This window comes from Euprymna scolopes, chromosome 43, assembly GCF_053919585.1.
Source record: "Euprymna scolopes isolate OS-2025 chromosome 43, ASM5391958v1, whole genome shotgun sequence".
In the NCBI taxonomy this organism is placed as follows: Eukaryota; Metazoa; Mollusca; class Cephalopoda; order Sepiida; family Sepiolidae; genus Euprymna; species Euprymna scolopes.
This window is the reverse complement of record NC_136524.1, coordinates 46,724,022-46,747,791: the sequence shown is the minus strand read 5'-3', so window position 1 is coordinate 46,747,791 and position 23,770 is coordinate 46,724,022. Positions and strand designations below refer to the sequence as shown.

The 23,770-nt window shown below is 30.9% G+C and overlaps 1 protein-coding gene, 1 long non-coding RNA gene and 1 pseudogene across 3 annotated transcripts in view; 2 read left to right on the top strand and 1 right to left on the bottom strand.

Moving 5' to 3' along the window:
• LOC145268321 (uncharacterized) overlaps positions 1–10,255 on the bottom strand; it is a 100,047-nt gene extending 89,792 nt beyond the window's left edge. The window contains exon 1 of the long non-coding RNA XR_013864871.1: positions 10,083–10,255. This is a non-coding gene — a long non-coding RNA (uncharacterized LOC145268321). The remainder of the gene's footprint in view (positions 1–10,082) is intronic.
• Positions 1–23,770, top strand: part of LOC145268320 (uncharacterized) — a 62,936-nt gene that overhangs the window by 35,175 nt on the left and 3,991 nt on the right. The window lies entirely within an intron of this gene.
• Positions 13,858–13,995, top strand: LOC145268479 (U2 spliceosomal RNA; annotated as a pseudogene).

Below are 23,770 nucleotides of genomic sequence, written 5' to 3'. Positions count from 1 at the left end.
TACGTGTATATATATATTACTACCTGATGAAAGCCAGAGGAATTGTTGGCTGAAACGTCATGAAAGATGAGTATAATAGCCCGCAATAAATAAATTGATAAACCATATTGTAATCAGCTGGAAAGCAGGCAAACGGAAGACAGTTCCACAGGCGTGCAGTTCTAAGAAAGAAACTTTGTTCATGGAATCTATGTTTAGGTTTAGGCACAGATAAAGAGTGTGGGAAATTATTGATAGTGTTTTCAGCTAGACGAGTGTTTCTCGTGAAAGTTTGGCGAGGGGGGGGCACAGATTGGAGCTCTGACAAATCTATATACAGAAAGGCCGAAGATACACGAGGATGGTGGCTAGTAATTATTCAAGTTCTTATGTGTGTGAGTGCACGCAGTGTTTGTCATTAGCAGACCCGGGTATCATTCGGGTCATCTTATAGCTGAGAACATTTTTTTGCAACAAATGTAAACATTAATTGTTTAGATCTAAATGACACTTGATCTGTGACTCCTCCATGCGTTCTTCCAGATAGAAAACCCGGGTTATATAGTGCTTGTCATCTAGATGTGGGTGACAACAAATTTCAGTTAAAAAAAAAGTTTTTACTTAGAGAAAAATATTGAATGGTATTGCTTACAAAGGCTTTTTAATTGGTGAATATTTATTTTTATTTTATTTTATTTTATTTATCTGAATAATTTTGATCAAGCAGGCTTTGCTTTTGTGACTATTCATTTATACAATATAATTTTATATAGATCAAAAAGAACAAAACTTCTAGTCATTATACAATCAACATTAATGATATAATGCCAGTAATATGTGTGTGTGTATATACACATATATATATATATATATATATATATGTGTGTGTGTATGTGTGTATAAGCATGTATATTTGTATATACATATATAATGTATATTAGTATGTGTGTGTGTGTATGTATATGTGTGTGTGTGTTAATATACATGTGTGTGTATATATATATATATAATTTAATGTATGTATATATATATGTGTGTGTGTGAGAGCATATATTTAATGTATGTATATATATATATATGTGTATGAGAGCATATATATGTGTGTATATATATGTGTGTATATATATGTCTCATGTCCCGAAAGGATGAAACACTAGTGTCTGTAGGTATTTAATTATTATAATAAAAAAATAATTATATATATATGTGTGTATATGTGTGAGCATATATATATGTATGTATGTGTATATATATATGTATATGAGGGTATATATATGTGTATATGCATATGCAAACATACAATGCCCCCCTCCTCCAATAAAAAGTCAGCACTTGTCATTTTTTTCATTTTTTATTTTTTTTTTTTTAGTTAAAATTTTCAGTTTTGAAAAAATAATTACAAGTGCGTATTTTCTCTTTGGAACAACTGTATGTGTGCATATGTAAATACATGCATGCATGTGTGTGCATGGACATATATATGCTTATGTATGTACATATATCTACATATGTGTATATATATATATGTGTGTGTGTGTGCAAATGTATACCTACGTGTATATATATATATATATACATAGTATATATATATATATAGTATGTTTGTGTAATATATAGTATATATATATATAGTATGTATATATAGTATATATATATATATATATATATATATAGTGTGTATATATTTGTATATAGTGTGTATATATATATATTGTGTATATATATGTAGATTGTGTGTGTGTATATATATATGTATACTGCATATATATACATGTTTTTGCGTATATATATATGCATATTGTATACATATTTACATATTTATGCGTATATATATATTGTGTACATATACATATATGTATATATATATTGTGTACATGTATGTCTATTCATATTGTGAGTACCTATATATATATATATATATATATATATATATATATATATGCATATTGTGTACATATTTACATATTTATGCGTATATATATATATTGTGTACATATATATATATGTATATATATATTGTGTACATGTATGTCTATTCATATTGTGAGTACCTATAAATATATATATATATATATATATATATATATATATATATATATATATATATATATATATATATATATGCATATAGTGTACATTACTGTCTTTCGTGTTTCTGAATTTTGCGATGACAATTGGTAATTTGGACGGATTATTTAAACTGCTAATATTACTTTGGATATTATAACCTCTGAACTTCTTCAGGTGCATCCTGTTGAATTCAGCATAAATAATATACCCAAGTTCAACAAGATTCACCTGGAGGTCGGAGGTTATAATAGCTGAAGTGTTGTTAGAATAACATCCGAAGTGAGAACAGTAGCCTAAATAATCACAATGATACAGTGTGCGTGTGTTTGTGTGTGTGTGTGTGTATATATATATATATATATATATATATATATACATACATATGTATACGTAAACATATACGTATATGCATATATATATTTACATACATATAAACACAAGTAGTTGATAGTCCATTTTTCAAAGTGTTTTCACATGTTTTATTAACTACTTGTTCTTATTATAAGATCTATACTTTATAAATATTAACTCTTCCAATATTTATAATATACTTTAGTTTTGCCATCTTGGATTATTTTGGTAAACTTAACTGTAATACTTATTTTATTTATTTCATCATACATATATATATTTTTATATATATATGTTTATGTAATCTTTGTGTGTGTGTGTGTGTGTGTGTGTGTGTGTGTGTGTGTGTGTGTATATACAGTGATGATCATATTTATTGGCACGGTAAAATAAAAGTTAAATTTTGTCTAATAAATTCTAAAAAATGGATTAAATTAAAGAAAATAACAAAGTATATTATGTATTTTTAACTGGCCTTTCCGATGCAGCAATCGGATTTTAGAAAAAATAAATAACAAAGGAACAACAAACATAATTGCAAAAAACCCTTGTTCAAAATTATTGGCACGATTTATTTAATAATCAATTGTATAGCCTTTGGCCTTGATTACCTTCCTCAGTCGCTTTTCATAGTTTACAACCAAGTTGTTGCACTCTTCAGTAGTAATTTTAGCCCACTCTTCCTGACAATAATCCTCCAATTGAATAAGATTCTTAGGCTTCCTTTGCATTACCCTCAATTTTAATGTTCTCCATAAATTTTCAATTGGATTAAGGTCTGGGCTTTGTGATGGCCACTCTAAAACATTAATATGATTGTCCTCAAACCATTTCTTAGTCAGTTTAGCCGAATGCTTTGGGTCATTATCTTGCATGAACCACCAACGACGACCAAGTGAGAGCTCTTTAGCAGAGTCTTTCAGGTTTTCATCCAATATTTTAACATAATCTTCCTTTTTTATGCTACCTGTGACCTTAACAAGTTGCCCTGGTCCAGAGGCAGCAAAGGATCCCCAAAACATCAAACTGCCTCCACCGTGCTTCACTGTGGGTATGGTGTTCTTACGCAGGAAAGCTTCGCCAGATTTTCTGTAAATATAAGACACTTTATTATGGCCAAATAACTCTATTTTCGTTTCGTCAGTCCATAGAACACGTTTCCAGAATGCAACATCTTTATCAATATGACGTTTTGCAAAGGCTAGCCTTGCTTTCAGGTGCATAGGCTTCAATAAGGGAGTCTTTCTCGGACGACATGCTTTTAAACCAGCTCTCTTCAAAACTCTACCAACTGTATGTCGAGATACATTCACTCCAGAGGTGCTCTGTTCATCAACAATCTCCCCAACAGAGATCCTTGGGTTTTGTTTTACTTGTCGAACAATTTTCCGTTCATCTCTTGGGGAAAGAATCCTTTTTCTCCCTCTACCCTCTAAACTCATAACGTGGCCTTGCGATTTGAACTTGTTTATTATGGCTCTAACAGTGGATTTGGGAAGGTTTAGCTTCTTTGAAATCTTATCATAGCCCTCCCCATTGGTATGGCATGCTACAACAAGCTTCCTGACGTCTTTGCTGTGTTCCTTAGTTTTAACCATGGCGATTGAAAATTATAATTTAGTCACTTATAATAGTTTAAATAAATCGCTATCTAAAAATTATCTGAAAAAAATTATTCACTGAATTAGCGTTAAACAAGCATAATATGGCTATAAAAAAGTTCAGAAAGCACGTAAACCGGAAATTGATTGATATTATACTGATACTAAAAAAAAAACAAAGCCGTGCCAATAATTTTGAACAAGGGTTTTTTGCAATTATGTTTGTTGTTCCTTTGTTATTTATTTTTTCTAAAATCCGATTGCTGCATCGGAAAGGTCAGTTAAAAATACATAATATACTTTGTTATTTTCTTTAATTTAATCCATTTTTTAGAATTTATTAGACAAAATTTAACTTTTATTTTACCGTGCCAATAAATATGATCATCACTGTATATATATATATATATATATATGAAAATGTATAAAAAAAATATGAAAAGTGTAAAAGTTTTCTTTATTCGTTTTCTATCGGTGACGTGCAGGAATACAAACATAAAAAAAATTCAAATAACATTTTTTAAAAGTACATATTTTCGACCGATCCTTCAGTCTTTATCAGTGTACTGAAAGTGATGCACATGCACGGGGAAGAGTAGCAAGCTGCCCAGCATTGCCCGGTCATAAGATACACTTAAATATAATATTTTAATTTATGTCGATTTTTTTATTTATTATTATAGAACCAATTCTCTATTGATTATTATATTGTACTGGATATAGCAATGATTTGAAAAGTTTTTTTTTGAAAAAAGATGACTTTGCTACCTTCAGCTAGAATTGAGACCAAAACATTTCCTTCTAGCATTAGTTGTTACCATTTGAGGTAAGTCTATCTATATATATAAAAATGTAACTCTTTGTTTGTTCGCAATTAATAGTCTAAAAAAACACTGGACGGATGGCTTCCACGTTTTGGTATAATATGTTTACTATATCTATGTGTGTTTTTATATATTTCTTTTTAATTATAACATTATACTTAATTTTTCTATGATAAATAGGTAGTTTTCTTTGTACCGATAGGCCATTTTTTTTATTTAGGGACAATTATTACCACTTCCTGTCACGTGACCAGTGGTTCCAATTTAGCGGTTTTCCTGCTTGATCTGGAGATTTCGTTTGCAATCTAGTGGGGAATTCTAGAAAATCTGGAGATATTTCGCACCCACACACCCGCAAATTTAGATTAAAAAATAAAGAAAAGCACTTGAAAATACTTTAAAACATAAAATAAACTCATTCATGTAAGTAAAAAAAAAGTAGCATTTATTGCCTTTGGTAACAATTATTGATTGATTATTTGTTTTGTTTTTCACCTTTTTTTCAGCTAACCATTCTTAAATTTCGCTATAAAATCGATTTTTCCAAGTACATTTTAGGTGGGGGGGGGCATTCCAATCTCTGAAGTTTAGTTTAAAATACGATCTAAGCAACCCTGCTTAATTTAGAAGTATTTAGGCGAAAATTGTAAAAACCAAGAAACAGCAAAAAAAAAAAAAAAACTTATACCAATACAGTAGAATTTAATTATCTACCAACCTAAATACTTTTAACATGCTAAAACAAAGTTTTTTTATTTTTTATTTTTCTAATTTCAAAATATGTTGCACCATTATTGTGATGTTTAATTTGCAGTATATTTCAATTTAACTTTTATTATAAAAAGTTTGAGTTTATGATTTGTTTCCTGCAAAAAAAAAAATACCCTCTCTGAAAAAACAGGTAAAACTAGCTGATAAAATATGTAAGCCTTCTGGAGAGCTAACCGCTTCAATATAATTCCAGAAACATATAGTGAGAAAACACGGAACATTTTATATATTGAATATACTATATTTATAATTTTTTTTTATGGTAGGAAGTTAAAATATGGAGTTGTTTTTTTGGGGGGGGATTAGCGATTTTTGAAAATTTCAGATGATAAAAGTTAAAAATCTAGTGATTTTCTGGATATTTCTTTCTCCTGATCTCGCAGGTTTTTTTAAATCTCAGTTTAGTTGCCAACACTGCATCACTAAAAAAACACTACAGGCTTAATGTAAACAGAATGTGTTTACAATATCGGTAAATTTTCAATCGGTTTAATCACATGATTATTGATAATGTAACCATGTGATTGAAATTTTATTTAAATTAACCACACGTGGTCGCTTTCCTATCAAATATTCATTGAAAAATGGTAGGTACAGACAAAATGAATGCCGACACTCAAAGTGTATAAACATTTTGACCCCTCCCTTTACTTAAAAATTCACCAAAACTCAGGAAATTAACCAATTTTAATGAAAATTGCAGTATTTATCAAATAATGATCGCAGAATATAATGAACTAATTATTTTTACTTAACTCTTAGTGAAAATGTTTTATTTTGTTTAAACAAAAATACCTTTTCTAAAGTTATGGTTTTCAGTAGTAAATAAAAAACACAAGAATTTATTTTTGCTTTTTTTATATAAATAAAGCATCGTAATTTGTAACAATAAAAAATAATTTTTCCAGTAACATTACGAAAAAAGCCCCTAAAGTCCGTATTAATGAATTCGATATAACTCGAAGAAAAATGAATTCTCGCATACTATTAAAGTCCGTAAAATGAATTCTCACGTACTATTAAAGTCCGTAAAATGAATTCTCACGTACTATTAAAGTCCGTAAAATGAATTCTCGCATATTATTCAGGAAATTAAAGATTCAATTAGATTCCTATTTCAGTCACCTAAATTATTTAGGGTGAAATGAGTTTAAGAATTTATAGCCAAACCTAAATATTTTTTTTTTTTTTGGCTTAAAAAAAGTAGCATTAATACAGTAAGTTAGGTAAAATTTGCATAGAATGCTCTGCTTTACGGTTGTTGTAAAAATGGAACGGAAATTTGAATTTCGTTCCCTTTTAAATTCGGTACATTTTTACATTACGTCCAACTCATCATTCACATTCGACACATGAACTTTTATAGGTTTTTGGGTATGCTGGCAAGCCGTTCTTAACATGGGTAGATTGGTAGGTGTGTCAGAAATTTTGTGAAAAATAGTGAATAATTCCACCCCGTCTTTCCAAGCTTATAACTCCTCGAAAAATGTAACTCAAGCCCTAATTTTTTTTTTTTCAATTAAAGGAGCAAGGACCAAGGTTTCATTAAAAAAAAAAAAAAAACAATGTGTTTAAAAAAAAAAAAAAAAAAAGTTTTAAACTTCGAACTTTACAGTTAAATTTCTAAAAAACACTACTTTTTTGTTTTAAATTTGAATACATTACTTATTGACCTTTTCTCTTCAATTTGTGATATATAAAACTTTGGTGAGTAAATTATTTACTTTTTGATAGACACTCGAAAATGGGGGAGGCGTGAATTAAAAAAAACGTTTGTCTAAAATATTATATTCGGTTTATTGGAAAGAGCACAACATTTCACATTGACCCTGAAAATATCGTAAAAATAGAATCAATAGAAGAATTTTGATAGATTTTTAAAGTTTAAAAATTGAAAAATATTGAGTTTGTAAAATTCATTACTGTTTTTTAAAAAATAAAAAAAAATATTTCTATTACTTTTAAAACAACTTTAATAGTTTATTTTGGAAGTATAATCCAAAAAGAAAATAAACAACCCACTTTTAAAAGAGAAATTACGAGTTTTTTATATTTTATTCGCAGTTTCGTATTAGGGGTGAAAAAAATTTCTACAAAAATTCTGATACATCTACTAGATTGGAGGGTTTATTCGTTGTAAACGTACCCGACAACCTACAAATATCGGCATTTCCAATGTGAATGGTAAGCTGGACTTATGTAAAAAATAACGAAAAGATATACCAAACTGACTTTTTCGTTTAAAAATGGAATTATTTCCCTTTCGTTATTAACTTTTTTTTTTTTTAATAAATATTTTGTATTTTATATAATATATATATATATATATATATATATATATATATATATATATATATATATATAACTGTACTTTAATATATATAATTGTACTTTAAGTACAATTGTTGAATGTTACTGTTTTGATTATATTCGTTTTTTTGGGGGGGGGGCACAAGTAAAAAATTGAGAAAGATTAAAACGAAGCGAAATTTAAGTTTCCGTTCCATTTTTACAACAACCGTAAAACAGTGCATACTCAGCAAGTTTTATCGTAATTTAAAAGCATAATGTTGAAACACTAAATCAACATTTTATTTATTTTTTGCATAATTAATGATGGAAGTATTTTTCTGTTTATTTTCTGAACATCTGTTAAAAAAAAAATAATTTGTACATTCTCTTGAAAAAAAGAATCAAACTTTTCTCTACTTTCACATAACTATTTACAGTGTTCATGTAAAGCATTCATCTGTTCTTTTTATAATAAAAATTCCGTTTTCAAAGAGAAACATTTACTACCAAATTTCTTTAAAAAAAAAAAAAAAAAGTGCAAGTTTTCCTGAAAAAAAAACTTTCACCTAACAATTTATGGTAAAAAATTAATCTTTTTTTTTGGGGGGGGGGGGTAAATAACAACTTTTATTGATTAGAAAAATGGCAAAAAATAATAAAAGTAAATAAACAAACAAAATGCAATTTTTCTTGAGGAATGTGTTCCATTTTAACAAACTGAGCCACAGCAACGCGTGGCCGGGTACAGCTAGTATGCATATAAAAATATAAAAAATTAACGTAGTTTAACATATAAGTTTATATTTGTGTATGTGTAGTAGTTTCATGTTTAGTCGATTTATGCCTGACAAGTTTTAATTTTTCAATTTTTGTCCCTTAGCAGCTATTTTTGCCGGCTAGAATCCAAATCTGATTTGTTTGACAGGTCCAAATTTTCTATATATCAAGTTTCAAGTCTGTAGACCAAAAATTGACAAAGTAGTTAGTTACTTTTAGATATAGGCAGATGTATGTATTCTCTCTTCTTTTCATTTTACATCAGTCAGTTAGAAATTAATGGGCCTCTCCTTTCTAGGGTTAATTATGAGATGTGTGTGCAATGTATGTATGTATGTATGTATGTATGTGTGTATATACAAATATATAAAAACTTTTTTCTTTTTTTTTTTTTTACAAGGTGGTCACCACTTATCACCTTGTAAAAAAAAAAAGAAAGTTTTTATATATATTTGTTTGCGTATCTGTCTTTCACCTTTATTTCCTCCGTCTAATTTCAATCTTAATTTTAAATCGATACATGTTGGTCATTTTTTATATTTGTTCATAATGTTTTTTTTTTCTCAAGCTGTCCCTGATGTCATAAATAATTAAAATAATTTACATAGCAACAGACTTTTCTTTTTTTTCATTTCAATGTGAAAAAAAGTTCTATTTGATTAAATTTGTCCTATTTTCTGAACACAGAAACTTGGTCGCATCTTTGAAAACATTATTATGTAAGTTTAATTCGGAAAACCAAATAATGTCATATCATTTTTTTATGAAATAGATAAAATGTTTTTCATTTTCTAAATTTTCAAATTAGACTTACGAAATTATGTTTTAAAAAAATTGTGACCCAATTTCTCTATTTTTGTGTTTTTTTATAAATAAAATATTTGATACTCCTTTACAACCATTCATTCATGAAAAAAAGCATCTCATCATTTGTTCAATAATCCTATTTTTGGCATAGGTATTCTATTAGAATACCCATCATAAACTTCTCCCAATAAGTTGTTCATATAATTTTTTATTCAATGAATAATTTTTTTTTTTTTTTTTAAATTTTTCTTTAGGCTTTTGTTAAAACAACATATTCATAGAAGACTTAGTATTGTCTCAATTTTCAAATTAAACTTATGTAATAATGTGAAAGGAGTTGTGTTTGAACGCTATATCAATGCGGTTCATGGGACACAGTTGGCATATAAAAGAATGACAATATTAGAAGGAATTTTCAATAATTTTCAGTTATATTGTGTTTTTTTATCAACATAATGTGTCGTATACAATGGTAAAACAAAATATTCATAGAAGACTTAGTGTTTTCTAAATTTTCAAATTAAACTTGCGTAATAATGTTTTCAAAGATGTGACCTAGTTTCTCTATTCAAAATTCGTGCCTACTACACAAATATACATCGATTCAGACCTCATAGCAACCATCAGCAACATCGGATGTGTATATTTCTCTCTTCACAAGGGCCCAACCCATCGGGTTATTACCAACAACAAAATGAAATGAAAAAGATTTTTTTTATTTTTTTTTTATTTTTTTTTATTTTGGTAAAAAAAGAAACTGGAGAGTTCTACTCATAAAAAGGGAGGTAATGATTCTCTGAAATCTTGAGTCGATTTAGCAAACCTCAACTTTGTGCAAATTGTCTTCAAAAGCTGTTTTAATTAATAATTAATTTTCTGTCATGTTGTTTTTCATAATTTTTGGATATCTTTATTACTGTGACATGACTATTAAGAAGATACCATTGGTTTTGCTTGAAAATCAATATTTCGATTTTCGAATTTCACTCTATTAACAAAGAAGCACCAAGAAAAATAAACAATAAATCTTCTAGTATAAGTTTTTTTACAACAAAAGTCTTAGAAACGTGTGTGTGTGTGTGGGTGTGTGTCCCTAATCCTCAAATGTATAAAACCTGAAAAATTCACCAAATTTCAGGCATTCAACCAATTTTAATGAAAGTTTCAGTATTTAGTAATTAATGATTACAGAATATAATGAACACATTATTCTTTTTAAAATCTTAAAGAAAATTTATCGTTTTATGTAAACAAGAACACTTTTACTAAAGTTATAGTTTAAAGTACTAAAAAAAACAGATGTTAACAATTGAAAATATATTTTTTAATATTTCAGTAACCTTATGAAAACAGCCACTAAAGTCCGAATTAATGAAATCAATATATTTTGAAAAAAAAAGTAATAATTTTTCGGATTAACGATATTATCTAAGCATTGTTTATTCAATATTTGCACCAAAAAAAAAAAAAATTGATATAATTGCCAAAAATATTTCATGTTATTTTAATAACAATTTCTGAGGAAATTTTAATTGTAAACTAGACTACCCGTGACCCGTTGGGTCAGTATGTTATATTAGCTATGGAATTCATGTATGAGTGTGACACTTATGGCGTAAAGAAAATAGTTTTTTGTGACATAACCGAAACATTTCTATGAAAGTATATTAAAATGAAAAAAGAATATAGATAGATTTCTATGAGTCCCTCTGTTTATAATTGTTTATTTTTGGAAAAAAAACTTACAGCCATTGAATTATAAGTGGTTTGCCATACTTATAGGTAAATGTGCACTGAACAGATACCATAATAGTTCAAGTTAAATTCAAAGTTTGATATATCTTTTAATTTAAATGCAAAAAAAAAAAAAAACGTTAAAAACGTACACAGTAAAACAATGTTTTATTGTCGCGTTGATTATTTATTTGTAACGCAATTAAAAAAAACATTTTCTGGGTTATTTATGTTGGTAGTGGAGAAGAAAATGTACGGATGTTTTTAAGAAAGGTTTATTAAAAAATGGAGAATAGATTAAAAAAGAGGAAGACAGTGGGTAAAGCGCCATTGTAAAATGCTCTTATGGTTATCAACGGGCTAAAGTAGATTTATTTGTAAGAAAATTGCGTTAAAATAACTTAAACGTAATATGGAAAAGAACAATGTAAAAAAATGCAGAAAGTATTAACAATTGTTTATGTGGATAATTTAAATGCAAAAAACAAAAAATTGGGACGCTGAAAACGTACACAGTAAAACAATACGTTTTTTGTCGCGTTGATAATTTAGTATAATATATATCATATATATGAAACAGATCGATGATCATACGTATTATTTGTAATCACATTTTGCATTTGCTTCCCATATCTTGAAGTTTTTTATTCAATAAATTTAAGATATTCGCTTTTCTAAGGACATCCGTTTGTCTGAACGAAACCGGTCCAGCGATTTGTGTTTATTTGTTTACGCTGTTATGGATTTATGTTTATGTACGCATGCGCAACCGGAAGTCGTTAACCGGATGTTAGGTTAAAACACTTGTTACAAGGTCATTTGAGTTTTATAATTATATAGATTTATAATATTTACCTTATACGCATGAACATGTAAACTTCAGCATCAAAATTTTTTTTTTATAATCTTAAAAAATAAATTGAATAAAATTGAAATCACTGGTCACTAAGAAAAATGAGTCATGAATAGAAAATAAACAGAAAACAAATATACTAAACAAAAACAAGTATATAACAAATAAGTCTATCCATAGGCAATGTAATAAAGGGTAAATTTGTATTTTAGCAAAGCAAATTATTTGATGGGCAAAAAAAAATTAAGAAACTGGTGTAAATGTAGTCAAATACAAACTGAATTCAAAATTAATGCAAATGAGGATTTTTCTGGATTTGATTTAGGCTCTGAGTGTAAAACTGTGTTGAATATAAAAAGAAATCGTTTTTATAATTTGTTAGTCTGTCACCAAGCGAAACATCTAGAGATGTTTGTTGACAGTACATATTTTTAGTCACGTGCACGTAACTCTATAAGTCACTCCGTCTGTCAGTCGGTCTGTCCGTAACACTTTTGTGCTTGACCTTTTTGGTTGCAGTTCTTAGCTTTTTAAGCTATTCTTGGCCTTTCTATCACAAATACAAATAACATTAGACTGGTCTTCGGATCAAGATCAAAGTGTAGTATCTGTTCCGGCAGATACTGCAAGCAAAGACCATATGTGTGGGCAACCTCACATATAAGACCTTGGTCAATGTAGGGGCAACCCTTCATACCAATTGTCACTATCCAACTCCCCTACTCCCCGGGGAGTTGGTCCCCATTTCCCCTTCACTCCTCACATTAAAAATCGGCCTTGTGCCTAATTTGCTCGGTGGGGGAGCAAATAAATACCATCTGTTCCGGCAGATGCTGCATGCAAAGACCAGATGTGGGGGGTACCCCATATACCTGACCTTTAACCAGCCATTTCCCACCTCTCGGGAGCTGGTCCCCTTTTTCCCTTCCCCCTCCCTTCACTCCTCACATTAAAAATTGGCCTTGTGCCTAATTTGCTCGGTGGGGGAGCAAATAAATACCATCTGTTCCGGCAGATACTGCAAGCAAAGACCATATGTGGGGGCGACCCCACATATAAGACCTTGGTCAGTGAAGAGGCAACCCTTCATACCAATTGTCACTATCCAGCTCCCCTACTCCCTCGGGAGTTGGTCCCCATTTCCTCTTCACTCCTCACTTTAAAAATCGGCCTTGTGCCTAATTTGCCCACATATAAGACCTTGGTCAATGTAGGAGAAACCCTTCATACCAATTGTCACTATCCAGCTCCCCTACTCACCAATTCCCCTTCACTCCTCACATTAAAAATTGGCCTTGTACCTAATTTGCTCGGTGGGGGAGCAAATAAATAACCCTTTCTTGGCCTTTTGGCCAAGATCAAAGTGTAGCATCTGTTCCGGCAGATACTGCAAGCAAAGACCATATGTGGTCAATGTAGGGGCAACCCTCCATACCAATTGTCATTATCCAGCTCCCCTACTCCCTGGGGAGTTGGTCCCCATTCCCCCTTCACTCCTCATATAAAAAATCAGCCTTGTGCCTAATTTGCTCGGTGGGGGAGCAAATAAATACTACCTTTCTTGGCCTTTTGGTCAAGATCAAAGTGTAGTATCTGTCCGGCAGATACTGCAAGCAGAGACCATATGTGGGGGCAGCCCCACATATAAGACCTTGGTCAATGTAGGGGCAACACTTCATACCAATTGTCACTATCCAGTTCCCCTACTCCCTGGGGAGTTGGTCCCCATTTCCTCTTCACTCCTCACATTAAAAATCGGCCTTGTGCCTAATTTGATCGGTGGGGGAGCAAATAAATACTGCCTTTCTTGGCCTTTTGGCCATGATCAAAGTGTAGTATCTGTTCTTACTACATACTGTACTTATGTTTGTAACTTTGCGATATAAAGTGGAGGATCACTTTTCTGTATTAATTTAATGTAAAATGATCACCCACTTTACAACCAGTCAGTCTCAAAGCCATTCAATCAAGTCATTCTCCAGACCACTCAAGTTGTTTTTGAAGGATTCCAATTATTTTTTAAGCATTCAAGTAATTCTTAAGGTCATTCAATTCATCCTTAAGTTCATTAAAGTCATTCTAAGTCATTTACTTTTTATTTATTTAAGTCATTTCAGCCCATTTTTCGGTCATTTTAGTTTATCTTTAAGAATTTCATGTCAATCCTACATTCACGCATTCATTCATTACACGAGAGCACGCGACTAATGGCTATCGGCCTCGTTTTGCATAGTTCACTGTGCAAAGGGAGACAACTCTATTGTAGTAAATGGTTTGTTCATATTTTCATCTCAAGTTCGGATACTCGAACCAACGATATTTGTTATTAAATCAAAACATTCAAGTAAGAAAGCTGGGAAGCAATTTTTTTATTTTTAATGGTAAAGATAAATTTTTTAAAACCGTTGCCATATCATGTACTGTTTTTTTTTTTTTTTTTTTTTAAATAAAAAGAAAGAACTAGTTGCCACAGCTTATTTTATAAATGTTTGCATCTAATGGAAATATTTTTAGCCCGTTTATGTTTTTCAAAACCGTACCATATCACTTACTTTTAAATCAAAGGAAAAGGTGCCATCGCTTCTTTTGTAAATGTTTTCATGTAATGAAAGTATCGTTGGTCTCCTGTTAATCGTTGACAGCAGTTTGTATCTGTTTACTAAAAGGTTAGTTAATTTTTTTATCATCACATAATTTAGGACGCTAAAACCGAATATGATAAAGAGAAAGATGCGACAAATATTTTTTATTGTAACAATAATTGATAATTATTGTTAATGTAAATAATTAAAAATGGCAAAATTTACGATGCTGAAACCAACGGTATTTTGCAATAGATGTAAACATTACCAGGAAAAGTTGCAGTAACTTATTTGTACCAAATTTATGACTATTTATTTGTGTAACTTAAAACTAAATGGGAAGTTTTTGTAAACATTAGTCTGTAACATCACAGAAAATCGACGATAGGAAATTATAATTGATTTAAAACAATGCATGGCGATAATGTGTGTGTAGTTAAAGGTGAGAGTATAACTATGTAAATTTATGAATATAAATGTGTTAGAGCATTTTTTTTCGTTTAATATGCATAAAAGTAGTGATTTGTGTAGATTGAGCGGCCATATTGTTTAAGGTTTCATATGTTCATTTTTTGTAAGAATGTATATAATCCTGAATAATAGAATTTTAGGCTCTCAGCCAATGAGAATAGCTGGAATGTTAGTGGGAAGAAATCATTATTTTCGAATAGCAAAGTGTAAAGATGTCTATGTAAGAAAAAGTTAATTTCAGTTTACAAATTGAATAATTCTGTAAACTTAAAGCATATATCAATATTAATATTTATGAAAATCCCAACCAGATGAAAAAGCTCAGTATTCATGATAGAGCAATTATAGAAGAAAATTGGGTTTGAATTCTGTAAATTAAATTTACTATAAATTTATTTTTCAACAAGAAATACAAAAAATCGGTAAACATGTTTGATTTTTTTTTTTTTTTTTTGTATTTCTTGTTAAAAAATAAATTTTTATTTGCAGAATTTAAATCCAATTTTCTTGTAAAAAAAAAAAAATTACATTATTTGAGTTTTTAATCCCCCTAACAAAAGGAGAGTGGACCTGTAAATTCACCCCTATCTGTTTGTCTGTTTGTCCGTCCGCACTTTTCTCAACAACTACGCCTTGGAATTTTTTGAAATTTTGCACAAACATTAAACATGATATGAGTAAAAAAGTAACAGAGTGGCTTTTCCAAGAAAACTCTTGTTGCTCCCTTCTTTCAGTTTAAAATGGCTAAAATTGACACTTTTGTGTTTATTAAAAAAAATTGGTGCCTTGGATTTTTATAAAACTTTCTGAAAAGTTGTACCTATCTGATTTCTGTATAATTTTGTTTGTCTATACTTCACGATGACTCTTGGATGTGCCCCAGGGGCTCTTTTAGGGCTAATAAAAATGCTCCATTTTTGGGACTGTTATCATATTTATCCAAAATTTTCTATTTACTTTTCTATTTAGCAGTTTTGCATGGTATTGAACTCAAATTTATATGTTAATGCCTAAAACTGCACCGTTTATTCATTTTTTACCAAAATTTGACGTCCCCTGGGGACTTTTGGGGCTAAATGAGGAGGGGTGGGGTGCAATGCTGAACTTAGTCATATTTTTGAGGCCTTGTTTACTGTGCACTCATGAGGAACCATGCATGCGTCACTTGTTTAAATTTCTTAAGCGTCCTATTTTATATTGTGATCTGGGGTTTTTTTTGGGGGGCGGGGTTGTGTGTGTGTGTGTGTGTGCGCGCGCGTACGCGCGTGCGTGTGTTTGTTTCTTTAAAAATTGATATTGTCACCTTGTTTGCCACCGGTGTCTCTCTTTAGTGACAGGCTACTTCCATCTCTTATATTTAATAGGTTGCCAGAGCCCATTGTTTATCTAGATTAGAGGGGAAAGGTTTACTTTTATGTGCCTCACAAATGAAGATTTTCTGTGGACAGAAACAGTTAAGCAAAACCCCTAAATGTTTTATACTCAATGACACGAAATTTTTTTTTTTTCTTTTAATTCAACTTTTTTTTTATCCAGTATTTGTTGACTCTGCCTCTCCTATAAAGGTTTTTCTTTGATGCCAATGGTCTTTCATTCCCAGCAAAATAATTGACAAATTGTGACTTGAGAGAGAGAGAGAGAGAGAGAGAGAGAGACTGAGCCTTTTATATATCTATATATTATTTTTATTTTAGTGAACTCAAAATTCCAAACATTTTGGAGTTGTAATTCCTGTCAGTCTGTTTTTTTTTGTTGTTGTTTTTTTTTTATTTTATTTTATTTACAAACTTCTAGATTTGAAAATAGAGCCCTTTTAACCATATTTCTCTATGTATAGGTATATAAAGTTAGGTAGTTTCAAGGTTATGGAGAGGCTTAAGAAGCATAAAAAAAACCATGCTGCTTTTGATATTTAATATTTTCTTTTTATATTTCAAGCTGTCCTCAGCTCTTGATCACAAAATATAGGGAAATAAAAAATTTTGAAGTTTTTTTTTTTTGCTACATTTTGTGATCAAAAGTAGAGGATTGCTTGAAATATTGAAAATAAATATCAAAAACAATGTGTGTGTATGTGTGTGTGTGTGTGTAAATTAGACATATTTCTTAAATAAAATAGACGTTTTTTTGTCTATTAATTCTATTTATATATATATATATATGCATATATATATATATGCATATATATATATATATATATGCATATATATATATATATATATATGCATATATATATATATATATATATATGCATATATATATGTATATATATATGCATATATATATATGCATATATATATATATATATATATATATATATGCATATATATATATATATATATGCATATATATATATGCATATATATATGTATATATATATGCATATATATATGTATATATATATGCATATATATATATGTATATATATATATATGCATATATATATATATATGCATATATATGTATATATATATGCATATATATATATATGCATATATATATGCATATATATATGTGCATATATATATATGCATATATATATATGCATATATATATGTGCATATATATATATGCATATATATATGTGCATATATATGTGCATATATATATATGCATATATATATGCATATATATATGCACATATATATGCATATATATATGTGCATATATATGCATATATATATGCATATATATATGCATATATATATATGCATATATATATGCATATATATATATGCATATATATATATGCATATATATATATGCATATATATATATGCATATATATATGCATATATATATATATGCATATATATATATATATATGCATATATATATGCATATATATATATATGCATATATATATATGCATTTATGTCATTACACATTCATGAGCATGTTTCAGTCAGCCAGTTACAAGTAACTAGAGACCATTTCAGGCAATGCTACTCGTACAAAAGTAAAGTCCGTAATAAAAATTGTAAAACTGTTCACAGCAGTTCTTGGTCAGGCGGCCAATCAGATTATTTTAATGTTTTTTTACTTGAAAGTCACCACTTATCAAGGGCCAAAGGCCATTTGAGAAGGGTTAATGAATGTAAATTGATAGTGTAGTAATCATTAATGGTGTAAATTGGTTAGAACTTGATTATTTATGGGGACGGCTCCACAAGAATTTGTTTCCATTGGATTTGAAGGCTACTATGTTGTATCCAACTGGCAAGCAGTCCAACAGAACAGTGTTTTATAAGGGGGAAGTTCTGGGAAAGAAGCTTTGTCCATGGAATCTGCATTTAGATTTAGGCACAAAGAGTGGGGGAAATCGTATATAGTAGTTGTGGTTAGTCGAGTGTTTTTGGTGAAAGTTTGGCAAGAGGGAACCATAGATTGGAGTTCAGTCGAGCACTTGCCATGAAAATAATGATAGAGCAGGGACAGGCTTGAAACGTCTTTTTTGTGAGAAAAAGTTTGTGGGAAAGAGAAAGAGAACAACCTACTATGTTTCGCAGCCTGTTTTCAACTCTATCTAGAGTTAGGGTTAGTGTGCGCCAAGCAACTCCTATCCAGATGTGGCAACAGTACTCCATTTTAGGATGTACTTGGCTCTTATATAAAGGATTGTCACAGCAGTGAGTTACCTACCTAAAGCAGTAGAGTGATCCAACCATTTTTCCAGCAATCTTGGCGACAGATTTGATGTATGTGTTCCATTTCAGATCAGAAGTGAAGGTCAATCCCAGAAGCTTGTCGAGATATGGAGCTTCTCCAAGACAAAAGTTATTCATTTCAATTCTGGCGTGATGGGGGCCAGAGCATTGATGATGAAAAGAGGAAAGCTTGGTTTTCGATGCATTAAAATTAACCAGCCACCTTTTTTCTACATTGCACCACGTTCTCAAGATCAGAAGAGAGGGAATTAAAAAAATAAAATCAACGGCATTTAAATAAAAAAGAAGAAATCTATTTCTCATGTAATCTATTTTTTATTGCGCCACTTATTCTGTCTACTTAATTTCATATAAGTTGATATGACGTTTCTGAAATTTTTAGATAAGGATCGGTTATTTGTATTATTTGGATTCATCCTTCGGGGCCCATGGCACAGTAGATAGAGGCGTTGAATCTCTACAGTTCCAAGTGAGCATTGTCTGAAGATAGCAGTTTCAATCCAACCCAGAGCAGGCCAGAGGTTTAGTTGGCCGAAATCGTGGTGAGACAACAACAACTATGGAAGGCAGTAATTACTGGTAATACAGTTATGAGACTCTGTATTCCTATCCCTTCTGGGTTTTAACCACCTGAAGAAGGCCAGAGGATGAGTTGGCCAAAACGTAGTGAAAATGACACTCAAGATGAGAACAGTAGTCCGATGAATCCAAATAATACGACAAAAACTGGTAAATCTGCTAAACTTTTGTCTACACCATCTTTGTAACACTTTTATGCCATCCGTTGCTAGCTCATATCTAGAACTCAAATTTCATGTTTGCTTTTTACACACACACACACACACTGGTGTTTGTAGGTGTGTGTGTGTGTGTGTTGGAGGGGGGGTAAAGGACAACAAAAAGGAAACTTAACCTTGTTTAACTATTAAAAAAAACAGCAATTTTAAAAATAAAATAAAAAAAATATAGGAGGGGGGCTTGGTGACAGGTAGGCTCGAACCTGGAGCCTTGAGGCCCATAAGCTGAGGCTGAACACCTCCGCTACAGCAACAGTTAACGTAAGAGCGATTAAAAAGTGAACATCACACTATTCCGCAGTTTTTAATGAGGTCAAATCGTTTTACTGCGGGATAGTTGACGGTGATGTTTACATCCGACTCGAATCCAGTTTCGCTGTTTTTATACTGGAAAGTGAAAGCAACACGAGGCGATCCGAATATGTGGAATATTTAACTTTTCAAAGTTGGTCAAATTAAATAGACAGGCGACCCCCCGTTGTTAACTCGTAGATATTATCATTTAGACGTGATATAAAAAGTTTTAAGAATGAGCGAGCCGAGCGAGAACCAAGTGGAAAAAGCCTTTTGCGGACATACACAAAAAGTGAACATACATACATACATACATACACACACACACACATTTTGCCTTATATACTAGCGGGGGTACCCGGCGTTGCCCAGGTGTTTGGAGGTGTGTGTGCTGTTAAATAAAAAAGAAACCGGGGGGGGTAAAGTTGGTAGGATCGAATCCGAAACACTGAGGCGAAGTTTGAAAATAAAATTGGCCAGCCAGAATGAGTTACTGAAAGATGTTTGAATTTAAGTAAGAACCAAATTGACAGGTGCATGCACGGAAGTCGTCGAGCATTACGACGACAACGACATTCAGCAAATGAGGTCAATGACCAGGTTTGTTTGTTATAAGCGAAGTAAAAAAAGAAAACGTTAAAACTTAAGCGGGGGGGGGGGGTAATCAAAACATCGAAATAAAACACAAAAAAAACTAACGTACGGCAAACGAACGATGTTAAATGTAAAAATCGAAAAAACAAAAAAGAAAAATGGCTTAAATAAGCTTGTTTCGATATTAAAATTTAAAAAATTGGTGGGTACCCGGGTGTTTTTGGGTGTGTGGTCGAGGGTGGATAAGCGAAGTAAAAAAAAAAAATACAGAAAAACGAACGTTACGTGAAAAATGGCTTAAATAACACTGGTTCAATATTTAAATTTAAAAAAAAAAAAAAAAAGACATCTCGCACCACAATTCGAACCCAAAACGTTTAGATAATGACCCAACACGCTAACCAACTGAGCTAACACGACGTACATGAAATTTAGTCAGTTCTTCAACTATTTAAAGTAAATCAGGTCATGACATCATCTGACGCATGCGTAGAACCGGTCGTCATCACGAGAGGACTGTTTTTGTTGACCCCCCCCCCCCCTGTCGAAAATTGTCGATTTCGGGGTGAAAAAATGAATGTTTTTGGCCAATTTTTTAATATTTTTCGGGCGAAGGATTGGGTTTCAATATGATACCAAGTTTGTGAATTTTTGTTCTGTCTGTCGAAAGTTTTTAGCAGACACACATACATACAAACATACATACATACATACATTTTTGCTTTTATATATATAGATTAATTTTTTTGACATCTCAAGTTAATGCATGTTTCTTGGTAATGCCATTAGGGAAAATTGTAAATCAATTTCTCCTAAAATAGTTGAGTAGTCTTGATTTTAATTGACAACTACTCTAATAAAAGGCACCAAATTACAATTAATTTATACTCTTTATGAAAATTAAATGTTGTTTCTGAATTTTTGGGATGAGGATTGACAATTTGTATTACTTGGCCTATTGTTCACATCTTGAGTGTTATTTTCATAACATTTCAGTCGATGTAACTTCCGACCTCCTTCAGGTGTATCTCGTCAAACTCGCCACATGTCATGGCGCAGTGGCTAAAGTACTTGGTAAAATTTATTCGTAAGTTACAGTCTTCTGGTGGTTGATGGTTCAATCCTCAGTGCAGGCAACACTCAAAAATACAATTGCGAATTATTTAAGACTTTTACCCAGTTATGACTGATGGAATGATTGCATACTACCGCCGTGGATTAAATGGAAGGTTTCATTCGAAATTCTGCGCAGATTTCTGATTTTGACATAAAGATTCTAGATTTCGATACGATACACCTGAAGAAGGTCGGAAGTTACATTGACTGAAATGTTGTTAAAATAACACTCAAGTTTAGAGCAGTAATCTGAAGAATCAAAAAAAAATACAAAAAATAATCAATTCTCATTTAAAGGAGACCTTCTTTAATGAAACAAAAGTCTTCTACTTCGTTTACCTCTAAATTAACATTTTTAGAGAAAAGGGAAAGGGGGCAAAAGCAACGAAAAAAATGTGACAGAGAGAAAAAGAGAAAGACAGAACAAACAGCTGAGTTAAAAAGTGATTTGTGTCTGGTGTTAGTTGAATCAAGCAATCAGCAAAATACTTATCCCCACGCTGAGGATTCTGTAAAGATGAAACATACATAAACACACATACATTATATATATATATATATATATATATATATATATATATATATATATATACATATATACATATATATATATATATATATATATTAATTGTAGACATCGGTTAACTCTCTCATACCACAGAAACACCTCCTCTAATAATTAATATATATAATCTCAATCAATAAATTACATAACAAAAACACACTCATTTCATTTCAGTTACACACCTATATTTGAATTTTAACAGATATATTCTTTTTTTCCAGAAAGAATATTAACTGCGTTCATATCTTTTTAAAAATGTATTAACGTCTATATGACGTTATTAAAAATCTCCCTCTTTTTAACAATGCAACCCCCCCCCCTTTTTTTGAATTTCCAACGCATCACACTTTTCACAAGAAAATTTTCAAATATTTGTACTAGTGTTTTTGTTTTCTTAATTTCATTCATCCAGAGGAAGTCTCAAAATAAAGATGAAACGTTGATGAACATATAACTTGGTTTGTTCCTTTTTATTTCTCTATTTCATCGAAATACTATTTCCATTATTCTCATATATATATATATATATATATATATATATATTGTTTTAATAAACAATTTTAATTATTCTACATATACATGCGCACACACACACATATATATATCTTTCATCTCTGAAAGTCATGTGATCTAACTTTTTGTGTGTATACATATATAGATATACACAAGCACATAAAATTAGATCACATGACTTTCAGAGATGGAACATACATGTCCATATATAATTAAAAAAAATACCGAGAAACAATAAAACTGTCACCTTTAAAAAGACGATATGATTCCATTTTCGTTTCATGAGTCCCAAGAGCGTTAGGAGCCTGCTATCATGCCTAAAAATGACACAATGTTCAACGAGCAAGATCGGAGATTCACTGCTAATGCATCACTGGATAGCTACGAATAACAGAGACTTGCCCAGGGTGATGGAAACAAAGTTTCCGGCCACGGTTATGGTCTTTGGTGTGGGTTCAATTGAGCCATATCATGCCACGTCACATCTTCAAAGCCGGCTTGGAAGTCAACACCAAAGTGTACCTGGATGTGCTCAAGAGTGTGGTGATCCCAGTTGGCTGCTAGCAGACCCTGGATGTGGCAGCAGGACTCGGCGCCAGCTCACAAGTCCAAAGAGACTCAAGCTTGTCTTCAGAAGGAGTGCTACGACTTTGTACCCTTCTCTCATCGCGACCCCTCCTCATCCCTCAACCTGAACCCGCTGGACTACTTTGTTTGGTTATACATTGAGAGCATCACCAATATGACCTCCCACAACACCAAAGCCAGCCTGATCACCGCCATCCGCCGAGTGTTCACCGAGATCCTGCCGGCGCTTGTGAAAAAGGCATGCTCCCAATCCGGAACCTGTATCAAGGCAGTGATTGAGGCTGAATAGATGTCTGCTCTACTATATAATCAAGTTACCTGAATTGATTTTTTTCAATAAAAGTTTTAAACTAAAACTAGTGTTAATTTTATTTAATTTTATTTATTTTATTTTTTGTTTAATTTTATTTATTTTTATTTAATTTTATTTATTTTATTTATTTTATTTAATTTTATTTATTTTATTTAATTTTATTTATTTTATTTAATTTTATTTATTTTATTTATTTTTATTTAATTTTAT